This window comes from Rousettus aegyptiacus, unplaced genomic scaffold, assembly GCF_014176215.1.
Source record: "Rousettus aegyptiacus isolate mRouAeg1 unplaced genomic scaffold, mRouAeg1.p scaffold_m13_p_18, whole genome shotgun sequence".
NCBI classification, from domain to species: Eukaryota; Metazoa; Chordata; class Mammalia; order Chiroptera; family Pteropodidae; genus Rousettus; species Rousettus aegyptiacus.
The window spans coordinates 3,175,677-3,198,787 of NW_023416293.1; the positions used below are offsets into that span (position 1 = coordinate 3,175,677).

Below are 23,111 nucleotides of genomic sequence, written 5' to 3' on the forward strand. Positions count from 1 at the left end.
AAACTGTTATCTGAAAACACTCAGGTAAAGAATTTATTATAAAGCATTCTCAGGTTGGTAATACTCCCAAGAAACCCACAGAAATCACCAAATATTCTCTGGAATTTCAGAGTTCTCAAAGAGGAATTTCCAAAGAAAATGAGTTCACTTCAAAATAAGAAAACATAACAAGGATACCGCAATCAAAAGCCAGCAGAACCAGTCTGTCAAAGACTTCAAGATATTGAAATCAGAAAACAGAAAATACATATGTTTAATATGCTTTAAAAAATCTAAAAATTCAGCTTGCTAATGATAAATGTTAAAAATTAAAACGAAAAATGGTTGAGTAGATTTGAAAAAAAATGGAACTTCTAGAATGAAAACTAAGTAAAATTTAGAATAATGAGAAAAACCTGACAAGGCAATGAGAATGCTGCAGCTGCATGCAACAATATGGAGAAACATCAGAACATAATATCAAACAATAAAAGTAGTAGAAAATACACGCAGAATGATTACATTTACATAAAGCTAAAAAGACTAAAATATTAAACAAAATATTGCCTAAAGAGACAAACATATGTAGCAAAACTATGACTAAAACAAGGAAATAATAAACACAAAATTCGCAACAGTACTTACCAATGACAGGGAGGGAAAGGGGGTTAGAATGGAAAGGAATATACGCAGGACTCCAAGGTAATAATAAAGTTTCTAAAATTTGGTGGTGAGTACATAGGTATCATTGCATCATGATTCTTTATAACTTACAAATATTCTTTTGTGCCCACTCGACAAATAACAAACAACAAAGAGAAGACCTATGTTTATAACACTAATAATAAGGAAGAACCAATATTCTAAAAGATATTTCCCAGATTTGTAGAGACACAATAATTCTCTGAAATCAGGAAAACCAGAGAATCCTAGGTAGAATAAAAAGAAATGACTTCAACAACAGTTAAAAGCCAGAATTCTAAAACAGCTTCAACATTCTAAGCAAAAATAACTGTCAACGTATAATTATATGTAACTGAAATTATCCTTAGGAACAAAGATGAAACACATTTTTAGACAAAAACTGACCTTATTACAAAAAGACCCTTTCCTTAATGGGAATTTAAAGGATTTTAGGTAGAAGACAACTTCAGGTAGACTAGTGAGCAGACAGATGGTCTGAGATACAAAAAGAAAGGTGTGTCTAAGTACCAGTAAATAAATTGAAAAATCTAAAATACAGACTACATAACAATAATAATGGTATAGTCCTCTTATTACCTGAGGGAATAAAGATACACTGGTTCACTTTTGACTTTGTTATATAGCTATGTTGAAAATATATACAGTTTACCCCTGAACAACAAGACTGCTGGGGTCCACTTTTAAGTGGCTTCCCGCACCGCCCCCCCAACCAATGAGCACTATAAACAGTCTCTCTTCCTTATGGTTTTCTTAATAACATATATATTTTTTTACTCTGGCTTACTTCACCCCTACCCACTATGTGGTTCAAAGGTCAACTGTACAGGAAGAGGTATAAACAAGAATGTATTTATTGGTAGTTTTCTAATAGCAAAATACTAAAAATAACCAAAGAAGAGAATGAAATGTGCCTTATTAGACAATAAAAACATACTATTACACTATAATAATTAAAACAATTTGATAAGAGGCCAGTGATGGACAAATAGGTCAATCAGACAGATAATCTAGACATAGAACCACAAAAATTCAGATGATAAAAAAAGCATATTTTGATATATTTCAAATCAGAGAGGAAGTATTGACTATTCAATTACTGTATTGGTACAATCTGCTACTCATTCCAGCAAAGAAGTTACACATTGGTAGAGTGCAGAAGTTACACATGGTTACCTACACAAACTATACTATTCTCCCTTAATATCTAGAATAATATGTGTCTGTGTGTGCGCACATGCACATACACATCAACGAAGCAATACAGTAGAAGTGAGCTCAAAAATTTGGAGAACTCTAATACCTCTCAGTTTGGAGAGAAGTAAACTAAAGGGGTGACTAGATAACCTTAGGAAAACTCCAGGAAAATTTCAGGTCCAGAAGCCTCTAATTACATACACCACAAACCTCAGCAGAGGCCCATCTTATAAGGCACTACGGCTGCTTTTGAGAAGGAAAACATTTAAAGTCCAAAGGAGTCTCCCAGGCAGGAGAGTGATCCCAGATACAAGTCATTTCACCAGGTACAAGGTTTCCCAGCAGGGACTACACTCAATTTTAACACTCAGCTCAAGTCACTTTCATAGAAGAAAATCAATACTCTCGAATGGAAACCTGTGGTAAAACAAGTTTTAACAATCACTCAAAAGAGCTTTCTTAAAAACAAACACCACTTTTAAAAGAAATAACTGTTGTAGTAAAAGAATTATCCTAAATTTAGTAATTCTTGTTCCTTAAATTTCAGTTTCTCTTATAAAATTTTCTATAAAACAGCATTTACAGTTTATTCCATTTCATAGAGCTAGCCTCTGCATGAATTCTTCTATCCGTATATCTGCTTACAGAAGAGATGTCTGAAACGGTCACAAAATGTTAGTACTGTTTACTTTTGCGTGATCCAAATTTGTGGTGATTTGTTTCTTTATATTTTTCAGTATGGCTTGGATTTTAAAATTTTTTTTATTTTTATAAAATCAATAATAAAAGTTTTAAAAAATAAAACAAAATATAAAACAGGAAAAACAGGAGACATTTATGTAATCTTAGGATAGGAAGAAGATGCAAATCAACTTTAATATTCGCTAACAATCAAGAAAATGCCATGTTAAGTCATTTTTGCCAACCACCAGTAAGGATACAAAGGAACACACATGGGCACATCTACTCTTGCGGGACACATAAAACCCCAACAGCCTTTTCAGAGAATAATTTGCCAGATCATGATTTGACATGCACAAATCTTCTGACATGGTTAATTCTAGAACTTTTATCTCCTATAAGCAAAAGACTTACATCCTCTATCCCACTCATGTGGACCAAGATCATCTGGAGAAAGAAATCCCTGTCACTCGATGACTTCAAATACTGTTATGTCACAACACAATTCCTTCCTAAGCAACAGACAGCACTAACCACTTTCTATCTGGAGGCCACCAGGGCACCTCAAACTCAACATTTCCAAAATGAAACAATCTTTCTCCCTCCTCTTCAGAAATTTGTTCCTTTTCTTCTATTTCCTCTCTCAGTTAACCCTTCTATACACCTTCCCAGAAACTCTGAGGACCTAGGTGAAACAATGATCCTTTGAGAAACTTTCCTTGATGACGAGCCCCCCCTCCTTACTCTCCCACATCTGGGATAATTTCTAATTCTCGTATTTGTTCCTAATGAACCTGGTACTTCCACCATCATGTATGGCATTTATCACACTATATAAGTGCCTGTGTCCCCAACTAGACTGAAAGTTCTTAGGGGCCGAAAATATACCTTACTTACCATTTTATTCCAGTAGTTTCCATACTGTGGAGGTAGTACAAAATATTGGTTAAATGCATCGAAAAATGGTGTCCTTTTCCTTTTCCTCCCTTTACCATGCAATATAAGTGGTCACCAAAAACTGCCCACTTTACCCTCCTCCCCAAAAAATCTGCATTCCAGTCCATCATTTCTACTCCTAATGACCCAGCTTTTGTCAAATGCCTGATCTCTAAACTGTCTGGTCTTTTGACCTCCAGTTTCTTTTTCTTTTTTTTCTTTTCTTTTCTTTTTTCTTTTGTGTGTGTGTGTGTCTACAAAATTTTATTATTGACCTCCAGTTGCTTGTTCTTTATTGCCTTTCTTACTCTTTACCCAAAGCTATATAAATAGCAAGTACTTAGGTCCCTCCCCGCCAAAAAAACTTTATATAAAAAAAAATTTTTTTTTAAGTCTCTCATAAAAGTTAATTAAAAGATAAGTGTTAATTTTCTGTTCAGGCTATAGATGCTATTTTCTAGATAAAATTATGATCAACTACCTCAGAAAATATATATGCCACAATTAACTCAAGAAACTTTAAAAGTTATATCTGAGATTCCCTAACTCATTTAAAGTGGAAGTCTGTTTATTACCTAAAACAGATCCAGAAGTACAATTTAATACAGAGATTAGATTATAATTACTATATAGTCAATGGAAAGTAATGATCATTAGCCATCAATATAAAAACCTCTTATATTTTATATGATGGTCTTAGGTTCAACCTTTAGTTCCTGAAAGTCTTATATTTATACAACTTGATCAAAGCCTCCTCTTAAGTATCTTAGTACCAAAGAAAATTTTAAACATAGGTAGGAAAGGCCATAACCACATTGATTTTATTTTGTTTTCCCCTCTGATACTCTTCTATCGCTTTGATTAAAAACCAGTCTAATGGTAAACTGAAGTTTTCCTATTAAATTAAGCATTTTCCTATTAAGCTTAAAACCAAAGTCATTTCTCCAGAGCTGAAACCTTCAGAATTCCATGTAGTAACTATTCCAAAAGTGTGTTCAGGGATATTCAGCAAAAAAGTTCCATGATCACTGCAATTCAATCAAGATCACCCCAAAAGAATTTTTTAAAGATTTTCACAAGATGATTTTAAAGTTCATCTGAAAGAATAACGCACAATAATCAATTTTTTGAAAATAAAATATAAATGTTCTATTTCTTATGCTGGATGTGTTTTCTGCTTATATTGTTTTTAAAATAAAACAAAGATTATGATGTGGAAGTACTGGCTCAAACAGTCACAGTATTTAAAAAGTGAATTTTAATTTCTACTCCAGATATATCCTCACACTTGAAAAAATGGGACAAAATATATGAAACAAGAAGTTCAGACAATGGACAACAGGTAGTAGCATAGGATAGTGGTCCCCGAGGGAGGTAAAACAAACAAGATGACTTCTAGGACTGTCTCAGTTTACTGTGTACAGCACGTCCAGGACACAGAGTAGAGAGGGGGAACCCAAATGGGCCCAAGGGTCTTCCAGAGTTGAAGAGACAGAACTGAGAATACCACAAAGCCGAAAGTGGCTAGAATTCATGGGCAGAGTACTGCAAAACAATGGGCCGTATGAAAAGATCCAGAGATCTGCAGAAGCTTCCCGTGAATCTCCACATGATCAGCGTAAGCATGAAAGGAAAATGCCAGAGGCCAAAGGAATGAATCATTGGAAAGGTAAAGGAGAAAATCCCCAGAGCGTACAAAGGGCCAGCAATAGCTCCAGAGTGGAAAAACCTCATAATATCTGGGGCACAGAGTAGAGTACTCAGAAAGGTATTGACTACTTCAGTATTAGAGAAGAAAAAATACCCTTATCTGGTCTTGTCTTAAAAAAGACTCAAAAAGCAAGCCTTAAAGAATCAGTGTTTCCTGGGCTCACTTCAGCAGCATATACTAAAATTGGAACGATACAGAGAAGATAAGCATGACCCCTGTGCAAGGATGAAAAAAAGAAAAAGGAATCAGTGTTTCCAAGTAACACTGCATCCCAAAACAAAGCTCAAAAATATATTTTTTAAAAAGGCAAAAATTTTCAGTACTCAAGAAAAGTAAAATTCATAATGTGTGGCATCCAATTAAAAATCGTCAGGCATGCAAAGCAGCAGGCTAATATGATCATAATAAGGGGGAAAGAAACAGACCTAGAAATGACACGTTCGAATTACTAGGTGAGGAAATTAAATCGGTTATTCTAGCTATAATCCCTATGTCCAAGAAGACAGAGGAAAGCATGAGTATGTTAAGAAGAGATCTGGAAGATATAACTAAATCAAACTTCTAGAGATGACACATACATTGAATGGGAATAACAGTGGGAATAACAGATTAGACATAGAAAGTATCAATAAATGTAAACACCCACAATAGAAACTATCTAAAATGAAGCAAGAGAAAAGACAAATCTATGGGAGAACCTCAAGTGCCCTAATATTTATAATACAAGTCTCCAAAAAGAGAGAACAGAATTAGTTGAAAAAATAATGGCCAACTTTTTTCCAAATTTGTTGACAACTATTATCCCAAAGTCAGTAAACCTCAAAGGACAAGAAATACAAAGAAACTGCACCAGTATACAAAAGCAAGGGACAAAGAGAAAATCCTCCTGGTAAACAGAAAGGAAAGGGGATAATGATAGGAGACTTGTTGAAAACAATGCAAACCATAAGACAATGGAACAGCATATTTTAAGTTCTGAAAGAAAAAAGCTTTTATGACATGCCAGGGTTGGCAACTTGTAAAAAAAAGAAATTTACAAAGTTTTAACTCCTTCTCAAGGTCTAGCTAGGCAGAGCAATAACATTGTTCATTTTCTAGATAAAGCACATGGATTATGTCACTCCCCTTCTCAAAACCCTTTAATGACTCCCTACAGCATATTAAAATCAACACCCTCAGCCACTGGCAATCAAGGCTCTACAATCTGGCAACCCCAGACTATCTTTACTGTGTTTTCTCCCAAAACAACTTCCTTTATCAGTTTGCTATGGCCTAGCACTTTCATTCTTTTATTTTTGCTGTTCCCCTTTTCATCTCCATCTGCCAAAGCCCATGATTCAAGGACTAGATGCCCAGTGTGGTCTGGTTAGATCCATCCTTTCCTAATTAATCTCATCCCTAAACTCATTCCTTTCCACCTTTGTGTTAATAATCTTAAACGTAATTTTTTAAATTCATTACTTGTGTTTGCCTGTCTCCTCTCCTCCACTATACTCTGAATTCCTAAAAGTCAAAAATCATATCTTAGTCCTATGAATTCACGATGGGGTCATAATGCTTTATAATAGGTCCTAAACATGAGGTAAATTAGGATAGAAAGACACTAGAGACAACAGGAATTGACCTGTTAAACAAAAAAATCAATTTTTTAAAAAATCAAAATTCTTAAAACCCAACTGAATTTTTTAAAAAGCGAAAAACCTTGACACCTCAATAAAGATATAAAGGTAGCAAATAAGCACATGAAAAGATGCTCCACATCATGTCATCAAGAAAATGCAAATTAAAACAATAACACTACACTCCTATTACAATGACTAAAATCCAGAACACTGACAACACCAAATGCTGATGAGGATGTGGAGCAACAGGAACTCTCATTCACTGCTGCCGGGAATGCAAAATGGTACAGCCACTTTGGAAGACAGTCTAGCAGTTTCTTACAAAACTAAACATACCATGGGATCCAGGAATCACACTCCTTGGTATTTATCCAAAGGAGCTAAAAACTTATGTCTACACATAGACCTGCACGTGAACATAAGTAACAGTTTTACTCATAACTGTCAAAACCTGGAATCAACCAAGATGTCCTTCAGTAGGTGAATGGATAAATTAAAAGTGGTACATTCATACGATGGCCTATTGGTGCTTTAAAAAAAAAAGAGTTACCAAGCCATGAAAAGACATGGAGGAAACTTAAATGTATATTACTAAGTGAAAAAAGCCAATACGAAAAGGCTACATACTGCATGATTCCAACAATATGACAATTCTGGAAATGGCAGAACTGTGGAGAGTAAAAATATCAGTGGCTTCCAGGGGTTAAGCGAGAGGGAGGGAAGACTAGGCAGAACACAGGATTTCTAGGGCAATGAAACTACTATGAATGATACTATAGGTAGATACATTCCATTATACATTTGTCCAAACCCATAGAACATACACCACCCAAGAATAAACCATCATATAAACTATGGTCTTTGGATGATAATGATGTATGGATGTAGGTTCATCAGTGTTCTGCTCTGGTGCCGGATGTGGATAAACATGCACGAGTGGGAGGAGCAGGAAAGGGGTATACTGGAAATCTCTGCGCCTTCCACTCAATTTTGGTGTGAACCTAAAATTGCTCAAAAAATAAAGTCTAGTAAAGAGGGGAAAATATCAATATTAGGCCCAATTTATGCTTAAGTATGCTACATTGTTTTATTATTAAAAAGCAGAACAAAATTTGCAAAATTACTAGGAAAGATAATATAGAATACCATAACTCAGCTGTGTGAAATATATCCTCAAAAGCAGCTGAATTCACTGCAGAAAATAAAACTCATCTAGTTGCTCAGTAATTATACTGCAACATACACTGAGCAAACATTTCTATAAAACATTTTGTAAGTGTTTTTACTTTTTCTTTTGGGGTCATAAACATTAAGAATTATGATCTAAATGTAAACTACCAGTGGACCCAGACACTTCTAACCTTTTAAAAGTTGTTTTTTCAAACTTAATCCAAGCATTAATCACCAACTACTTTTAAAACATTGTACTGGGAAGGGAATACAGAGGCAGAAGGATGACCTACTTTCTGACCTCAAGGAGTTTACATTCTGGAAGAGATACATAACCATTAGAATATCAGACACAAATAAATGCTAGGATACAGGTATCTATGCTGTGGGATCCCAGAGAAGAAGTGGGATAAAGGGAAATGAAAGTGCATAGAAAAGATGGCATTTAAGCTAAGTAAGATTTGAAGACTTGAAAAAAGCAGATGGGCACTCCACGATGGACGCCCGCAAAGGAACATCAAAGTACATTTTCAAGAACACGAACTCAGGATTGGAGACAGTTCTGGAATAACTGAAGCATAAATCTGTGACTAGCTAAGGATGAAGAGCGGAACAGCCCTGCCTTATTGTAGAGACCCCGTTGACCTGGGGCAGTTAGACTTCATTCTGAAGAATGAGGAATTTCTAAAAATTTTCGTTAGGGAAGAAACAAGGTTTTTGTTTCCTCTTAAATCTAGACACATCTAGGGGTTGTCGCAAAACTGATACATAACAATCTTAAAAAATATTTTTAAAAATATAATTATTGCTATTTTGCCAATTGGTGACACGTTGGTACTAGGTTATTGAAAAATTATTATAAAAAACTACAGTACAGAGAGACTGTAGACTTCCCAAGCACTTAGCACACTTGGAGCATCTATCGAGCATTAACTTGAGCTGGGGTTGTCATCCCTGGTCAAATCCTCCAAAATAAGTAAGTTCATCCTAATTTCTCCTCTCCACAAAGACCCAATCGGCGGAAGTTCAAGAAAGGTTTTAAAAATCTCCTCGCTCCTTAGGATATTTTGAGAATAAAATGAAGTTCAGAGTTTCAGAGAGACTTATATTTTAACTTAAAGGACTCAGGCTCTTCCAAATAATTCTCAAACTGCCATTCGAAAAAAGATAACAGCTAGTATGAACCTCGTTGGCTTTGAGAACAAATTAACCCGCCCCCTTCCAAAAAAAAGTCAACCAGTAACAAAATAGCCTTCAAGTTTCCAGGTGGGACAAGTAACGTAAATTAATACCCACTCCAAGATGTACGCTTATTTTAAATCTCCTTGTCTCTGACTAACTCACCGCACCTTTCAAATCACGAGTAAAACTTCCCGGCCCTGGACTCACCGGAGCGAAGCCCTGGAGCATGTGCAGCACAAACCAACGTAAGACCCACTCAAAATACCGCCAGGTTCCCAGAGGGGAAGGCCCACCATGGTCTCAAACGCACTGAAATTCGCCATGGAAGAGACCCTGCAGTCGAGCCCGACCTCGGGAGGGAGGGTGAGCGCCCGGCTGCCAGCGCGGAAGGCGCGGGGGGTGGACCCCGAACCTCTTCTCGTCGCCATGTGCCGCCGCTCTGCGAACGGAGGTTATATAACTCGCGTCCGGAGCGTGCCGTAACCGCCAACGCTCGCATTTGCCCCTCGGGCCGCATCTGCGAGCCGGGACGCCGCCGCGCGCTGGGCGGATATAAACCCGGCCTAGCCGGCGCGAGCAGGGCCCCGCCAGCAGGGCGCAGCGGGAGAAGCCGGGCCGCCGCTCCGGGCACAGGCCGCGCGGACCCGCCCGCCCGCCGCCCGCCGCGCCGGCCCAACCCCCTCCTTCTCTTCCCCGACCTACCGGAGACGGGCGGGTGCCCGAGCCGCCGCGGGGTCCACCAGGGCGCGAGGCGAGGCCCGAGCTCCTCCCGCGCAGGTCCGTCACAGCATCTCCCGGGAGACACGGCCGCCACGGGCAGGACGCGCACACCTCCGCCGCGCGGGAGCTGCTTCTCGCCTCGCGGGCCTCCGCCTGCGACCTCTTGGGCCGCCTCAAATCCACACCCCAGGGGAGTGCCCTCGCCGGCTTCAGGCCGGCTGACCGCTCAGCGACTAAAACGCAGACGCTGCCCGCGCTGCGGTTCCGGGTCCCTCCCCCCCGCGACTCTGCCTCCTCCGCTCAGACCGCGCCGGCCGCGCTTTGCGCATTACCCTGGGCAGACAGACCGAGCGCCACTCGCCGGGGAGGGGAGAGGGCGGAGGAAAGAGGAGGGCGGAGAGGGAGGGGTTAGAGAAGGAGATCGCGGCGCGAGCAGCTGAGCTCTCGCGAGTGTTCCGGCCCTGGGCGCCGGCGTCGCGGGAATTTTCAAACTCCCGGTGGAAAAAAGGTGGGGGAAGAAAAGGGAGGAAAGGGAAGCAGGGTCAGGAAAGGAGGTTTATTTACATAAAATAGGATCTCCCCGCCTCCAATGCGCAGAGGGGGAGAAAGACTACGAATCCCATAATGCCTTGCGCATGAAATTGCTCAGGCGGCCAGGCACGAGGGCCAGTTGCAGAGTCGGGAATCGTAGTCTTTGAGGTCGCGCGGGGCGGTTCCCTGAGGCAGGAGAGTGGCCACTTTATCATCTGGCTCTGCTTGCTGGAGGCAAGTTGATAATTTTTCCTATTTTAGCATACCCCTTCGCTCGGTGTTTTTCCTTGTCTCTGCCCCTACCTTTGGTACCAAAAGTGCGTGCTAGACTTTGGGGAAACGCTTTTCCCCTCTCCTATATATTTTTTTTAATATCTGAGCGTGCTTTCGTGGCCGCAGGTGCTCATGCTGCTCAGTCTAATCTCTTTTCGTCAAAATTTTACCTCAAATTAATGTTACTTTTTTGGTCACCCTGGAATTTCATTGTGGAATTTCGTTTATTTGTTGTTAGTGTCTTTGACGCTAGTCTCAGCACCAAACACGTTTCAAACAAATACATGCGGAAGATGTCCGTAATAGTACACACCAAGTAAAAGGATTATAACGTCAAGTAGAGGGAGGATTCTAGTAGGCCCTCCCTTCTCTTTTTAGTCAAGAAAGTTTACCCTTTTCTATTACTCTTTACTATATGATTTTTGAGATATGCTGCCTTTTAGAAATGTGATTTCCTTTAATTTTTGGTTATAGACAGCAACCTCTAAATGTAACATTTATTTGCTAAAGATATTGGACTAAACTGTGGCAGAGAAGTAGTTAAAAGAGCTTTTGGTTGTTTGTCTTATTTTAAATAATTTTCTTCAAACAGAAACCACCCCTCTGTCAGACGTGCTGATTTATGTCCAGGCCTTGCTTCCCATTCTACATGTCCTTTGGCACCATTTTATGTTACAGTACTTGGTAATCCAAAGAAAGACATAAATTCTCAATTTAGGTATGCTGCTCGTGAGCTGTGTAATGTTAGGAAAATTAAGTGACCTCTCTGGGCTAAAGTTATCAGATACATAGAGCAAGGGCAACTAGATAAGAGCATCTACTGATTCGTTAGACAGATATTTTTAACTGCTTTAAGGAGCCTGTCAGTTGTAAAATTCAAAAATCTATGTCATACCTAATATTCAACTTAATTGACTTTCTAAAAGATCTTCCAGATTTTGATTGTTTCTTCCATCATTACCAACAATGATTGCTATATGAGTGTATATAATCTGGACAAACCCTACCTGTCATTTTATTTCCCTACATAGTTCCAGAGAATAGTTTCTTCACTCTCCTCCAAATGTGTTTTTGCTTTTCAGTGTCTCCCAGCCTCTTCTCCCCTTATCTAAATCTTCATAGCCCTCAGGGCCCAGCTCAAGCCTATTTTCTCTCCCAAATCTTCAGCTTCAGCCCACATTAATCACTGAAATTGCACTGAAAATATGCTGTCAGTATGATTTTATGTTTCCCTTTTTTGCCTCTGACTCCTTCCATCCCCCTACCACCCCCATCTCCCAGCTACACTGAGAGCACAGACTGTATCTTATTCCTTTTTAAATGCTTCTCTCATAACTGCTAGTTTTTTCATTTTAATTGCTTCGTAAACTGATTTTCCCCTTTGAAGCTCTCATTCAACCCTTTCCCCCCATTTCAGTCATTTAACTAAGCTTATGCCAAATTATTTTAGTTTCAAGACATTTTAATAAGTGTTAAATGAAAAAATAACCTGGTTGTCAAATGAGCCTGGGGAAAAAACTGATTAAATAAAAGTAAAAATCTCTTTTATGCACTACTTCAGCGCCTTTAACATGCTTGGCATTTTTCAAAGTTACTTGACCATGGAAAGAATCCATTTAGGCTTACGGAATGTCTTACCTTATTAGTGTTCCACCAAGTGGACTTTGGGAAACATGGCTTCAAAGCTTCCTCTTACTGGGGAAAGCACTGTACAGTGAAAAGAATATGGTCATTTGGAACCAAACTTAGCTTTTAATCCTTTTCACTGCTTTCTAGCAACATGACTTTAATCATATTACTTCACTTTTGAAACTGTTTTCCCATCGAAAAAGAAAGGATAATACTACTTACTTCCCTTGAAGAGCTTTTGCAAAGATTAAAGGGAAGTATGTACCCAGCTCAGAACTTCATTCCCTTTCTACTTAGATGGTCATTAGTTATTTCGGTAAAAGGCCTGGAAAATGATGACTATTGCAGACACTCATGCTTCCATCTGGAATGTTTTATTCAAAAGGCAATATTTTAATACCAGTCCATCATCCTGAGAGTGAGAGGCAGACATCTGATTTCAGAGAATTTAGAGCCTCAATGATATGTTGTTCTGAATTAGATCTCATTTGTTTTGCAAAGTAATGGGGGAAAAAACTGGAGAGTTTAACAAAGAGGACTACTGACAAAATGGAGCTTATCTGTCTCAAAGAGAGGAAATGTCTCTGTTTTAACAGCAACATTTTCATCATTTTTTGTAGAAATTACTGGTTATAGCAAGCAGTGCCCCAACCTTGATTTCTCCAATTGACCATAAGCTTGGTGAGTGAAGTCATGTTTTACTTTTTCCCTAGTACATATCCAGTAACAGCATAGTGACCAGCATATAAATAAGTGCTAAAATCATTGCTTAGTGAATGAGTATATATTTATTGATTTTACCATGCAAAGCAAAATATGTAAGATTAGAGAGACCCTAGAGATATTCTAGGCCGAGCACCTCATTTTATAGATGGAGAAACATTGTCTTATGATTTACCACAAATATATTAGGATGGATTTTATTTTGATCTAAAAAAGATATTAAATCTATAGTTTTTTTAAAAAAGTAATAAATATTTTTCTATCACTAAAATATGATCTTTATGCACTTGAAAATTGTTTTTTTTATGACTAGTACCAAAAAAAAAAGGCCACAGATTTTCTTTCTCTGAACACTGGTAATATTTCTCATAAACATGTTACCACAATTAATCTCTTCTTAAAAATTGTTTCCCTTTCTACCTCTCCCTTTCTTTTATATCTTCCTCTTCCAAAATACTTTTTAAAATCTGTATATTTTAGCTAAAACTACCACAGTTATGATTTCTTCATTTCTTAACCCCAAAGAACACTGTTAATGATGGATCTTGAAATTCTGCTAGAGATGGCTATAGGCTCACATATCTCTGCATTTTTCACTTTGAACCTTTAGTTCCTCAAGATTCATGCTTGCCTTGGAGCATTAATATGTTATTCCAGAGGGCACAGGTAATAGTTATATGCTTCTTTTAGTCAATGGAGTTACAGGTGTAATTGCTCATGAGTCACACATCTCTCACTTGCCTGACGCTCTAAGGAAATTGGTTAAGAACAGCTGGCTCTGCAGAGTAAGTGATAGGAATGAGAAGAGTCAAGTCTGATATTCCAATGAATGAACAGGATACCCGTTTAAACAAATGTTTTGTGCCTGGTTTATTGGACGGATTCTCTTATTTTTGTGTGTGAGAATATACTTTAATCCCATTGACCTTGCATGAACTGTATTAACCGTGACGTTTGCAGGGTGCTTTAAGTTTTCAAAACATTTTAAATTATTAGTCAAAACAATGTCTCTACATGGTCTAAATTATAAACTGAGCATTTTTTTTACCTTTTGTCTCGTTGATCCTTACTTCTTCTTGAGTTCTCTGAATGGTTTTTTAATAAACTTCAAGTAGATTTGTTGGTTTTGATTAGAGAAAAGAGAAGGTGATGTGATATCAATTTTCACCAAAAATGTCTGAAAATTGAAACAAGATGTAAACTAGGATGTCCTAAGTGGAATGTCCAGAATAAAGTTCAGCAATCCCTAGAGCATTCTTCTGAAAATGAGTTTAGATGTAGAAGGTCTTCAGGGTTTAGAAGTGAATTATTTATGAGTAGACCACGTAATTCCTGTTTAATGAAGAAAACAATATAGAATTTTAGTGAAACCAAAATCACATCCTCAAGATTCTAAATCATAATTCTCAGATAGGATTTTTCATTATAGTTTTTGTTTGTTTGTTTTGGTCCTCTATCCATTTGTTCATACATGAAATATATATTTGTCAAATGGTTTTAATGAGTTAGTCATTACTCAAGACATTGGGGATACAAAGCTTGATAAGACCAATATCTGTGCCCCTCAGCAATGTAATCAGGACATCATAATTAAATGAAAAATTACATTTTGTTTGAAACCTTTTTACAAAATTCCTTTAAAATCAAAGAGCGCTACAACTCTTTCTTAAGTATCTTATTGGTAATTATGACACTCAGTGTCCTAGCCAGTCATAGGAATATTCTAGTTTCACATTCTAGTTTTGGTCAAGACAATCAGTTGGGTCATAGATTTATCTTCTACCAGTTGGACAAAAAGCACTTTTAAAGAAGGCCTGCCCCATTTTTGTCTGGAGTGGTTTTTGAATGACAGCTCTATAATCTCTCAGATCTCTTTCTTTCTTACGATTCTTTATTCGCCTATTTTAAAGGGTCTAATTTTAAAGTTAGGTAACTACCGTTCATCACCTTTATCACAGATTATGGACACAAAAATTTAATACACTTGGCAACTTTCAGGTATTAACTATAATAATACAGTGCTTTGGTTAAGAGTGAATAACAAAACACATCCTTGCTACACACGTTCCCCACAGCACTTAAATTTTTGTCTCATAGTTTTTACATTCTCTGGTGATCAAAGTAATAATCAATTATAAATCTTTTAATCTTACGTCAGACAAACGCATTGCTTCATCAATGAAGCAGATTTTGGAAAACAGACACTTGTTAAATCTTCAATAAGGCTGCGGAGATAGCCCCTAAGCAGTGCAGGCAGTGGAAACTGTACCCCCCACCCCCTCAAAAAAAAAGGAGAGTGGGGAGGGACACACCAGAACCATAATGTAAGAATTATTGTCTTTTGAGGTTGCAGTGTTCCAAAATGAGAAAAGATGATCAAGAGTCTGTCAGTTTGAAGATCAAGAAGATGTCAGAGAGTGAAATATAGTCCCACTAATACTATAAGACTTGGAGTCGTTTTGCACAAACATTAAAGAGCAAAGTGATATGTGAAAAACAACTTTGGCAGACTTGGGGATGATTCTAGCTATTTGAAAACCATTTGTTATCTAGGAGAAGTCTCAGTAAGCCCTTCAATGACAGTTTCAGGCGGAGTCCTTAAAAACCAACCGCTTTTGTCAACGTAAGGTAATTAGAATCATTTCTTTTCCTTTGCTATTTTTGCTGGCACATTTCTAAACTGCGTATCGTCAATATCCTGGAGAGGACAAGGGCTGAAACAGTAGCTCCCAACTGCATGTCAACCTTTGATTCCCCCCAGACCATCAGGGGCCCGCAGGCCAGCCTGAGTGAGCCACAGCCCCTTCTGGATCAGCCTTAACACATGCAGTGGGGTCAGCCCGTCTCTAGCATGTGGTGTAAAGTGGCATTCCCCTAAGAATTTTCTTGCATATGTGAAACACTGGGAAGCATCCAACACTGTCGAAACATCAAAAGCACTGAATTCTGCTTTTGGGAATCTGCTACTACCCTTCCCTTTCTGTGCATCCATGGATAAAGACTTAAAACTGTCCAAGCCTCAGTTTTCTCATCTGTTGTGATGATTATGTATGAAAACATGTAGTAAACTTGAAACTTCTACTGAATATTTGCTATTGCCAACACTTCGTTGGACATCAGATGGTTTATTTAAGCTGTGTAAATAGGAACAGAATGTGATAGTGTGAAATGTATTTCTCCATTCTTTTGGATGATTTGTTCTACATAAGTATCAGGCTGTAGTTCATCACTGTATTAAAATTTTTCTTTGAAGTTGCTGGTCATTGATTTTTAATGTTAGTCCATCAAACCTAGTTTGTTTCAATAAGATTTTTGCCCAGAGTTGTGTTTAGTTTTGGCAAACCTAAAGAGACAACCCCAGGGTTCCTAAGTCCCTGTCCCCCTTTTTTTTCAACTAGAAGAAAATTAATTACCCTTTATGACATGGACAAAATAATAAAATCTATTCTCCTGCCCACTTCAAAACAGCAACATGGATAATTAGACAGGAAACAAAGCACAGTTGAGATGTGAAGGAGGAACAAAACATTTCCAGCTTAATGAACCAGAAAAAAATTTACACCATAATTGCTACTATTATCTGATGTGTTGGCAGCCAGTTAATGGAAGGGGCACTCCAGACAAAGGAAGTTAATGCATGATGTTGCTGTTTACACCTAGTCATAAGCCTGCTGCCTTGAATTGAGAAAGGCTTGAAGGACCCATCACAGCGTCTATGACACAGTTGTCTGGTTACTTTTTATAAATTACCTCCTTGACTGCGTTATGAGCTCTGTTAAGGCAGAAACAATGTCTTCGTCATCTTTTTTTCCATAACTCATCAAAGCATCTAGTAGGTATTCACATTTTTTTTAATGAATGAATAAATGAATACACTTTCTCTTAATTCATGGAATTAGAACAAGACAGAAAAAAAAGGAGGTATCTGTCAATAAAAACAAACGCGGAGGACTCTACCTTTAATATAAATTAGAAATAGATTCTGTGAGATATGTGTTTTAATTTAAAACTCTCGTTGCTGCAGCTGGGTTGGACCTGGTAGAGAACACCTCCAAACAGGCAATCCAGACATTATATTCAAGCAGAGGCAAACCTCTTCTGGACTCTCTTCAAAGCAGCTCGCAGTTCTAACTCTTTGGGTATGGTTGGTACTGAGGTGCTTGACAGTTTCTGATAGACATGTTTCAGTTAGAGAAGTCTTCCTGTCTACTGCCATTTCTAATTTTTAATGGCATGTGAAGTTTTAGATGACGAAAAAAATGACAATAGACAGCTATGCAGTAGTGCCATAATTATGAGTGTTTTTAGCTGGTTTTATTTTTTATTTTTTATTTTTTTGCGTGTATGTAACTCATCTTTCCCCTTAAAGAGTGAGCAATGAAAATGCTAAACCTGACAGCCCTGGCGGGCCATCATCCTCATGTCACTGTTCCTACTTTTTGTCTCTCCTGATCTCTCTTCCCCAGCCTAGGATTTTTCACACTGACCACACTGATTCTTGATTTTTTTCTGGGCCCATTTATCACTATGTGATAGCATCTCCCTCTACACTGTGAGGGAGATCTCACAGTCTCCCTACAACATGGTTTTACTTTCATTTTCTTCCAAAGCTTGTTTTTCCTTTTGTCACTTTTCCAAATTATGCGGTTCGTATTATTTTCTCAGTTTTTGTGCCATCTGATGCCTTCTTCACTTAAAGCCTTCTGAAAAGTTTCCTTACCCTCTTGAATTTTACTTATTCCCTGGCATTTATATAGCCAACCATTGTACTTGTTTTTGAAGGTTGAAAGGAGGAATGAGGAGAGAGATGGCACCTGCTGGGCAGCCCCCACAGGCCCTCAGCGCGACAGCACTATGCATCTATGTGGCCACAGTCTTGGCTTTGGTAGTCCAGGAACTTGGCCATGCCAGGACTCCTAGAACTCATCTGTCTCAAGGACACTGACTTGCAGGAACCATACTCATAAGTTGATATATAAACCCAGATTATAATTTATTAATTTACAGTGGTGATTATTTCCTCATCTTGACTAAAATCCCTGTAATTCCTATTCAGAGCACCCCCTTTTCTGATAGTGAGTACCTGGGAAACTGAATAATCAAAAGATTGCTCAGTGAACATGAAATCAAAATTTAAAAGGAAGAGTTGTTTTGAGAGAGATTTACCCCCAGGCCTGGGAAGCCTCGTGACTCACAGTTGCTTCACAGCAGAGGACAGTCTGTGTGGGATAAACACGGCCAAGTTCGGGTCCTTGACTTCCTTTTCCACACCAGGTCCACCGTTGCCATCTGAGTATAAGGTCAATCCAGACAGAGCCCAGTGCAACACACTGGGTTTTCGTTGATGAAATTCTAGTCAGGCCTGTCTCCCTGAGGTTGTTTCCAGGTCTCTGTGAGTGGAGTATTAGGTGTTTCCATATAACTCAACCACACATATGTTCATACCATCTCTTGATTCACTCCACACATGGTCAAGTCTATCCATGATGTGTATGGATTTCATTTGTTTTATTTTCAGAGAGCAATCTTATTTTAATTTCTCGCGGGGGAAAAACTTGCTCTAACCTCCACGAATTACCGTGTACCAGTATCACGCTCTACTATAATTATAATAGAACATTTACAATAGCCGCTGTTTTTTCTAAAATAACATGTCTACTATAAAATTATGGCAGAATGACAGAGAGAGCACTGTAGGGGGAGCACGTTGTGCAGAGTTGTTTGTTGAGGCCATCACCTCATTCTGTGAATGCTGGGAAACAGTGTGGTGTTGGGAAATTGCACAGTCTCACCTGGGTCGGAACCTCATCTCCACCACTCATTCATCACCTGTGAGACTGTGAGCGACTTACTGGACTTTACTAAGCCAGTGCTACTCCAAGTGCGGTCTTGAAACTGTCTAGACAAGTCTTCAAGGAGATGAGCTGGCAGTACCAGAATGTAAAATCATCCATGCCACTGAGCACACTAACTTTTTCTTTCAAAGGAAACCTTTCTCAGTGAAGGAAGCAGGGCATTGATTTAAGACGTGGCCCAGGCTCCTTAATGATAAAATTAGAAAATAATACTAACTACGAAGGGCTGCTCTTATAGGGACAATGGTAATGCATGTAAAGTGCTTAGCATGCTAGACGTATAATAAATAATTATTTGTTGTTGTTTTTGTCTGTCTGAGTTGTACCATTTTGCATGAATGGCAAACTTTTCCAGCAAGTATAAAACCACCGATAGCCTCACAGAAGACAAGAGGCCAGAGGCTGAGGGTTTTACATCCTGCCATTCACCTCATACTCTGAAGACTCCCAGCCTTGCCTCTCTGAGCATCTGTTTATTTCCTCATCTGTAAATTAGGATAATAACAGTGCCTACCTCGCAGAGTTGTTATGAGAACTAAATTACATACCCTATGTAAAATACCTACAACAGCGCCAAACACATAGTAGGTGTTCAATAAATATTAATTTTCTTCCTTCATTTTTACCAGCTTTAAGGACACTTTTGAGAAGATTAGCATAATGTTTTGCGTTAACCATTAGCATAATGGTTACAGCAACCAAATGTAAAAGTTTCTAAACGTAAGAGCAGCTCCAGAACTGCAAGAAATAATTAAAGATGAGAGTAATGAAGCAGAAGGACCCTGCTGGTAAAAATGAAAATAGGAGTGCTGCATAATGGTAGTTCCTTTAAATTAATTCTGTGAGAAGCAGGTAAATTTGGGTTTTGGCTCGATCTAGTCATGTCAGAAGCCATGAGACTAGTGTCTCTTAAAGAACTCTCTCGAACCACACCAGCTTTCCTTCCTTCCTGAGCTGAATGTTCTTATTCTGACATGTTCCCCAAAGTGACCGACCCTTCCCACCTCCTCACATGTCTCTCACCTCCTCCTGCCCTCTTGCTATTGAGTTTGTGGTCAGTGTGACTTTTGGTATCTTTTTCACATTGCAAACAAATGGAAAAGACTATCAATTACATATTAACAATCGTGTACGTGTCTGTCAATATAAATGTATAAAAGTTACATTTCATATCAATTAAACATAGGGAATGTTTAAGCAATTCAGCTTCAGAATTTATTACCTAAGTAATATTTCTTTAACTTGTGCTACAAGAAGAGATGGCATTTGTGGTTAATTTTTTTTAAGTGGCGATATTCTCCATTTTACAAAATAAATATATAGATGAATCTTATTGTACTAAAGTTAGAGATTAGATTTCAGTTACTGGAAGCCAAACGAGTGAATGAGCTGTTGGCATAACTCAACATGAAAGGCTCTTTGCATTACGAGGACAGTATGTATGACTCACCACTTTTATTCAGTTCCCTCCTGCTTTTGCATAATTTTCTTATTTGTGATCTTTTAAAAGAGAGACAAAATTGGTATTTACTTACAATCAAGGACAGTGTTGGAATATATAATTAAGATGGACTCTTGAGTGGTTTAAAAACAAATACTGAAGAGATTCAGATTGGCTACTCTTTGCGATTACACATAATCCTTTTAAAATAATGCTTCTGGTATAGAAACGGATGAAAGTTATAGGGATTTGCAAAGGTTATGCACATTTTATTGCTTAAGTGGCGTTGTTACTTCCCAGTTGAGTAGCTTTGGGTAAGTTACTTAACTATGCCTCAGTTTCCTTACTTCCAAAATGCAAAAGGATAATAATTTTATCCTGTAGGGTCATTATGAAAATTGAATGACTTACCTTGTATAAAACACTTTAGAACAGTACTTGGTATGTAGCAGGCATTTAAAAAGTATTCGTTGTTCTTATGATCACTTCAGATTTAAGAAGATGTCCCAGTATTTTCAAATCCACATCCCTTTGTTTACTACCAAATAATACGTAGTTAGTAATAGACTAAGTTTGACCTAATTTTCCTTCTGTTACGGAATACGTGTGATTCACGTCGCAGGAATATTGTGCTTTTCACGCAAAGTATTGTCATACAGTTGGTTTCATATGGAGACACTATGACATCCTCAGTGTGTGTGTGCTCAGTCGGTCATGATATCAGTCACCCCGGCCCAATCACTTGTTTTGAAAACAATCGGCTGGACTCTCGGTCTCTGTTATGGGTTGAATTGTGTCTTCCCTAAAAGATATGCTGAAGCCACAAACCCAGTGCCTCAGAATGTGATCTTATTTGGAAATAGGGTTATGAGGATGTAATTAAATTTTCATACTAGAGTAAGAGGGTGGGGGAGGAGGCTTGATCCAGTGTGACTGAAATCTTTATAAGAAGAGACACAGAGACAGAGACATAGAGGGAAGATGCCACATGAAGACAGAGGCAGCGATTGGAGTTAGGCTTCCAGAAGCCAAAGAACACCAGAAACTGTAAGAGACAAGGAGAGATCTGTAAGAGGCTTTGGAAGCAGTATGGCCCTACTAACACTTTGATTTCAGACTTCTAGCCTCCAAAACAGTGAGAGAACGTGATTCTGGTGTTTTAAGCCACTCAGTTTGTGGTAATTAGTTACAGCAGCCCCGGTAACTGATACAGCCTCCTAGACCAGAAACAAGAGCCGAGAGGCACTCCTCAGGTCAACCACAGAGAAGCACTGGTCCTTGACTACAAGGATCCAAGTTATCAGCAAAATTAGCTTCTATGTGGAGAATCCTTCATGTGGGGACTATTGGGACCTGGTAAGCCAGGTGCTTGCAAAGTCGAGCCAGCCCTTTGGGACTCGGAAGGGACAGAATGAGGTCCATAGGCTTCATCAGGGAGGCGTTCCCTGACCACCCCACCTAAAATGCACCCTTCCCAACCTCACTCTTTGTCCTTTTACCCTGCTTTTTCTTCTAGCACTGGCCGACATCCTTATTTGTCTACTTTTTAGCTTCCCAAGTACTACCTCCAGCCCTGGACCGGAAGCTCCGTGAGAACTAAGACCACAGGTAAAATTGCACAAATTTTCTTCCGCATCCTCTGGATTTTGCACAAGTGATTTTTAAAAAATCTTTTGTGTCTTCCTATATGTTTCAAGTCATTTTTGCCTTTTTAGTCAGACAAAGGAGTTTTAAAAATGACATGCTTTCTCTAAAGTTTGGTTCACTGTTTGTGTCTCTGGTGTATACTAGATACTCAATGAATATATGTTGAATGAATGATCGAATAAATGATGTTACATTTCTTTTCTTCTCTATGTCTAATTTACCTTGTTCCTCCCATAGTGTTCAAGAACTTCTTTGGGGGAATTATTACCTTTCTCAGGTATTCCGAAGAAAACCTAGGAAAAGGATTTGACCAGGCCTGGGCCATACTTTAAAAGGGGATGTCCCCACCACCATTCTCCAATAGCCAGGTTCTATCTACTGTTTTTGCTCTACTGCACTAAAAGTTTCCTTATCATGCGCTCAAACCTCAGGCCTCCTAAGGAGAGAGGCATAAGAGGACGTTGGCGGACTCCAGTGTTTTCAGATGGGCTAATGTGACATTGCTAGCTATTGTTTTATTCATTGATGAGGTGTAGAAGGTCATCAAAATTATAAATTCGGACCTAGATGCTGATCGTTAATTTCAAGAAAACCGTCAGCATGTCTTCAGTGATAAAAAAAAAAAAAAAAAGAAACCTAAAACTCAGGATAAGTGTAGCATACAAGATTCAGCTAAGACCCTCAGAAGTCACAAGAGGATAGCCATTCAGTATTACCACAAACCCTGAAGACCTCCATTTTGCCAATTTTAGAACAACTGTTCCTGCCTACAGGGACACTAGCACATGAATGAACAATGACTTCATTTTGTCCTCAGCCGGCCAGACTCCCTTGCCCATCAGGCTAACCCTAAAGTGACAGAAGGCGCTTGTCCTGAATTTCCCTGAGAGCCAGCAGCGCTAAGAACTGCTCAACCGGGAGAGTAAAATCCCCAGATATCGGCGCACACTCCTCAGCCACATTGCCCAGCAGCTTAAAGCCAAGGACAGGAAAAGGCAACGCCTGTCAGCTGTTCCGGGGGGGAGGGTCCAAAATGATGTAAGTTCAGCCCATGTTCCTAGAGAAGAGGCGCTACTCTTCCCTGGCATGAGATCGATCTCCAGACTGGCAGT

The 23,111-nt window shown here is 38.7% G+C and overlaps 1 protein-coding gene and 1 pseudogene across 1 annotated transcript in view; one reads left to right on the forward strand and one right to left on the reverse strand.

Annotated features, from left to right (window-relative positions):
* AHCTF1 (AT-hook containing transcription factor 1) overlaps positions 1 to 10,250 on the reverse strand; it is a 70,347-nt gene extending 60,097 nt beyond the window's left edge. Inside the window, exon 1 of the mRNA XM_016157440.2 lies at positions 9,883 to 10,250. The gene's annotated coding sequence lies outside the window, so the exon portion shown is untranslated. The remainder of the gene's footprint in view (positions 1 to 9,882) is intronic.
* On the forward strand, positions 5,364 to 5,460 carry LOC118613496 (annotated as a pseudogene).
* Positions 10,251 to 23,111: the final 12,861 nt, after the last annotated feature.